This window comes from Sceloporus undulatus, chromosome 2, assembly GCF_019175285.1.
Source record: "Sceloporus undulatus isolate JIND9_A2432 ecotype Alabama chromosome 2, SceUnd_v1.1, whole genome shotgun sequence".
In the NCBI taxonomy this organism is placed as follows: domain Eukaryota; kingdom Metazoa; phylum Chordata; class Lepidosauria; order Squamata; family Phrynosomatidae; genus Sceloporus; species Sceloporus undulatus.
This window is the reverse complement of record NC_056523.1, coordinates 5,992,968-5,998,136: the sequence shown is the minus strand read 5'-3', so window position 1 is coordinate 5,998,136 and position 5,169 is coordinate 5,992,968. Positions and strand designations below refer to the sequence as shown.

Below are 5,169 nucleotides of genomic sequence, written 5' to 3'. Positions count from 1 at the left end.
TGGGTTCCATCTGGCATCTCCTTCCTCTTAAACACCCACTTGCAACCTACAACCTTTCGGTCTCCTGGCCTTTATACCACTTCAAATCTCAGCAGCATTTTGAGAGTTTTGACAAGACATTCTTTCCAACTGTGGAGCCAGAAAGTCTCAGTTTAGTGTTAGAATTGTCTGCAAGAAAGTGCCAGATAGTTAGGCATTTTGATTTTGAGACGGCTTACCTTAACGCCCAGCTGGATGAGGAAGTGTACATGGAGCAAGCACCAGGGTTTGATGATGCCAAGGAAGGCAAGGTCTACAAGCTCAGAAAAGCTCTTTATGGGCTTAAGAAGAGTGCATGCTCTTGGAACTTCTATATCCATGAGGAGCTGGTGAGGCTGGGGTACAAGCCAGCATTGCAGATGCTTGTGTGTACAAGAATGGAGGGGGTCACACTTGTGATTTATGCAGATGACCTACTGTATGTGTAGCTGCTCAGACTGAGCAGGAAGTTAAGGCTGTGCAGAAGGAGATGGCAAAGAAGTTTGTGTTAAAGGACCTGGGAAACCTCAAGGCCTATCTTGGAATTGAGGCGGAGAGGACTGAGGATGGCAAGATCTTGTTGAGTCAGACCAAAAAGACAGAGAGGCTGGTGGAGAAGTGTGATTTAGTGAATGCCAAAGTGGTAAAGAGCCCCATGACTCCTGGTTATGCCAGTAGTGAGTCTGACAAAGAATACGAACATCCAGATCTGTACAGATCTGTAATAGAAAGTTTTCTTTTTGTTGCCAATAACACCAGGCCTGACATTTACTTTGCTGTATGTGTCTTGAGCAGGAGAGTCAGCAGTGGAGGACTGGATTGCAATAAAAAGGCTGCTGAGATACCTGAAAGGCAGCAAGGAAAGGAAGCTAGTGCTGCAGGGATCTGAAGCACAACTGGAGTGTTTTTGGACAGCTCTTTTGCCTCAGAGCTGCATGATAGAAATTTGGTGATTGGTTTGTTGGTCAAGTTTGCAGATAGTCCAGTGGTTTGGAGGAGCAGAAAGCAAAGCTGCATGGCACTGTGTACCACAGAGGCTGAATTTGCTGCACTTTCTGAGATGACAGGAGAAGTGCAGTGGGTGAGGCAGTTGCTGGAGGACTTGGGTGAGAAGTGTACAGGTCCAACAGTTGTACACGGGGACACACAGTCTTGCATTGCCATGGCTGAGGCGGAAAATATGAAGACTAGGATGCAATATATAGGTGTGAGGTACCAGAATGTGAGGGAGTTGGTGCAAAACGGTGTCTTGAGTCTTGTCTATATTAGTTCAGAGGACAATGTTGCAGAAATCCTCACAAAGGCCCTACAGGTACATGGGTTTTAACAGTAACCAGGCATTAAAGGGTTACTGTGAGCCATAATGATTAGGCATTTAAACAGGAAGTGACACCAAAAAGATATTCAACAAGTGCTGTAAAGTACTGCAGAATGCTGCCAGTCTGAGAAGCCACTCAGGAGGGAGGCTGGATCCTTTGTGGGACCAGAGAGAGAGGCAAGGCCTAGTAGGCTTCACAGAGCCTTGGCTAAAGTGACTCTGAGCATTTGACCTCAGAGTGGGTTGCTACTAGTGTGGATGGTGTCGATGTATATATTGTTGTACATAGTGGGGCTTCTTCTAAGAATAAAAGCCATCTTCTGTGAGAAATCCATACGCAAAGGGATCATGCAGCACCTTTGAGACTAACTCAAGGAAAGCAGTTGGTAGCATGAGCCAAGTCTTTGAAAGCGCATACTACCAACTTCTTTCTTTCAGTTAGGAGATCAGATGGGGGTAAAAAAGCCGGGAGTAAAAAGCATTTTCCCAGTATAATTGCATGATTGCACTGAAGATTTTCAGACACATCACGCTCATCCAGGACTTATCCCGTACAGATCCAGGAATGCTCCTGCAACTAAACCATTCCTGGGACATCCGCATGAATGGTTTGTTGCTGGAGCATTCCTGGATCTTCACAGGATAAGTCCTGGATGAGCGCGATGTGTCTGAAAATCTTCAGCACAATGGCACAATTATGCCAGGAGTATGCCTTTTACTCCCAGCTTCCCCCTATCGGATAATCTCTTTAGTCTCAAAAGTGGTACAAGATCCCTTTGCATACTAAATCCTAATGTTAGGCCTGACTAGAGTAGGCCCAGTGAATCATTTTGATTTACCTGTGTGCTGATTCATCATCTAACAATTGATTCAATGGGTTTCTTCTAACTGAAGCTCCAACAGGATTCTGGTGAATAAATTATGCATATTAAAAATGCAAATTAAATCCTTACACCAGTAAAATCCCAGTTAAAACAGTTTTAAACCCCCATATTCATAGATAAGAAACAGAAAAAGATTTAAGTCTGCCACCTTAATTTGAAAACCTGGTTGTAGTAAAAGAAGGGTCGGCAGTGTTGTAAAATATTACTTTGAAAACTAACATACTACTTGTAAAAAAGGTAATATGGTTATATTTGTAGTTGTTTGGCTTCAAGTCACTTCTGAATTATTGTGGGGTTTTACTAAGATGGGTCTTTCTTGGCAAGTTTCTTCAGAGGAGGATTTGCCTTTGCCACCCTCTGAGGCTGAGAGAGTGTGATTAGGGTCACCCATTGAGTTTCCATTGCCAAGCCTGGATTTGAACCCTGGTCTCCCAGGTGCGTAGTCCAGTGCTCAAACCACTACACCACGCTTGCTCTCTCTGGTTACTTACCCAAAAATGTAATAAGTAATGTTAATAAGTAATATATTGCTATATTACAATTTTTTAAAATTAATGCATTAAAGCTGCCAGTCTGTCATTGTCAGCAATGCTTCCTAAAACTCCCTCTTCTACACAACCATTAAAAGTGTGGGAACTCTCTCTAGTTTTCAGTCAGGCAACTTTAATTTTCAGTGGGCACACAACCTGCCCCCAGCTTGCCGGCTGTCATCTTTTCAAATATACATATAATATGTAGCACTACACAAACCAAGGGAGAGACTGGAGTAAAGGAGAAAGGCTTTGTTTAAATCAGGGACACTCTTTACTCTTGGGGCTGCTTGGAAGTCCTCCTTTCCTCACATAACCCTCAAAAGAGGGGGCTTTGCTTCTAAGCAGCTGAAAGAGTAAAGGGAATAAAATAAAAACCAGGGATGCTATTTTCCTTGCCAGAGACCATTTCTTTAGGAATCTCTAAGTCTTCCAGTGTGAGTCTATGGTCTTCTTCTGGCAGCAGTGGCCATTTTTAATAAGGGCATAATGCTGCACAAACTTCTTTGCAAAGCTTGTGGTGGCCATTTTTAATAAGGGCATAATGCTTAAGCTTCTCTGCAAAGAGACTGTGGTGGCCATTTGTAATTGTGTCTTGCTACTATTAAAAATGGCCATCACAGTCTTTGTATTATGCCATCATCATCATCATCATCATTATATGACTTATTGCCTTCCAAAATAAAATAACACACTACTTTTTTGTTGCAAGTAATATTACCACTATTTTTATTTTGTTGCCAGTAATATTACCATTATGATTAATAATTACTATATTATTACTATATTATATATATTCTTATATTCTTACCCATCTTTCCCCATGGATCGAGGCAGAGAACAACAACAAAAATTAACAGACAGCCATCGGTTAAAAAGACCTGGGTTAAAAGACACATCAGTTAGAAGACAAACAAGATGTATACCTATTCAAAAAATCTAAATTTAAAATTCATCCTTTAAAATCCACAGTTTAAAAATTACGATTTAAAAATAGTGGTAATATTACTACTGGCAGCAAAAAATGGCTGTTGCCGCTCCTCTTCTGCGGGAAGTATGAAATAAAATGTGAATAATCAAATCTGTGAATGCTGAAATATAATATAATATATATAAATATAATATACTATTAAGTAACAAGTGGCTCAGGGGGGGAAAACTATGGTAATATTATTACCGGCAACAAAAAAGTAACTTGTTCTATTACTATGGAAAGCAAAAAGATAATATTGGGCCTGAACAGACAGGCCAAAATAAAGCTGCTTCGAGTCACTTTGGAGGTATGCTGTTTAAATGATGCATGTGTCCTAAGAAGCCAGAAACCATGCCAAAGCTATGTTCCAGTCCTAAGGACTGGAGCACTGCTTTGGCGCAGCTTCTGGCCTCTTAAGATGTGTGTGTCATTCAAACAACACACCTCCAAAGTGACCTGAAGCAGCTTTATTTTGGCCTGTCTGTTCGGGACCAATATTACCTAACCCCTCCAGCTGTGTTGCCCCAGATAATGGGCGAACCCATGATCACAACTGCTTGCTACACACACCTGCTGACATTCACTCTTCTACATACCCATTAAAGGTACAACAGCCTTCGCCAAGATTCACATTGTCCACCAGAAGTTGATGGGAGTCAGTTTCTGCAAAAGCACCTGTGTGAAGGGATTGTGAGAGGATGCCTCCACACTGTGAGACAGTGTGGTGTAATGGTCTGAGCACTGGACTATGACTCGGGAGACCAGGGTTTGAATCTCGGCTCAACCATGTAAACCCACTGGTTGACCTTGGTCAAGTCACACTCTCTCAGACTCATAGGATGGCAATGGCAACCCCCCCACCCCCCCCAAAGAAATGTGCCAAGAAAACCCTATGACAGGTTTACCTTAGGGTCACCATAAGCCAGAAATGACTTGAAGGCACATCAGAACAACAAAAAGCATCCACACTGCAGAAATCATCTCATTTGACACTTTTTAAACTGCGGTGGCTCAATGCTATGGAAGTCTGGTGCCACAACAAACTAAAATTTGATTGTGAGTTCCTGCATGGCAGGGGGTTGGACTGAATGGCCCTTGTGGTCTCTTCCAACTGTATGATTCTATAATTCCCAGATTTCCATACCACTGAGCCATGGCAGTGTCCAACTGGATTATTTCTACAGTGTAGATGATGCAGCCAGAGACTAATAACCTCTGGAAGGCTAAAAGCTCCCAGCCTTGACTCAAAGTCTATCTTCTCTCTCCTTGAGGTCATCTCCAGTAGTTTGATTCTGGCCTGCCTCCATTTCTGAGCATCTCTGCTCTGTAGCTCTTATGGGTCCCATCCTTCATGCACATAGGGATTATATATGAAATATGGCACCACATATTGGTGATAGGTGGGTGAAGACTCACCAGATGTCACTGGGTGGGCAAGACAAGGGA

At 42.5% G+C, this 5,169-nt stretch overlaps 1 protein-coding gene across 7 annotated transcripts in view; it reads right to left on the bottom strand.

The window, feature by feature from the left end:
• LOC121924282 (gastrula zinc finger protein XlCGF52.1-like) overlaps positions 1-5,169 on the bottom strand; it is a 21,899-nt gene that overhangs the window by 10,489 nt on the left and 6,241 nt on the right. Inside the window, exons 1-3 of one of the 7 annotated variants that reach the window (XM_042455600.1) lie at positions 5,140-5,169; positions 3,562-3,631; positions 2,176-2,243 (exon numbers count right to left, since the gene is read on the bottom strand). The exons of 1 other annotated variant lie outside the window; for it this stretch is intronic. The gene's annotated coding sequence lies outside the window, so the exon portion shown is untranslated. The remainder of the gene's footprint in view (positions 1-2,175; positions 2,244-3,561; positions 3,632-5,139) is intronic. 5 more of the 7 variants (XM_042455602.1, XM_042455605.1, XM_042455603.1 and 2 more) reach the window with 5 other exon arrangements.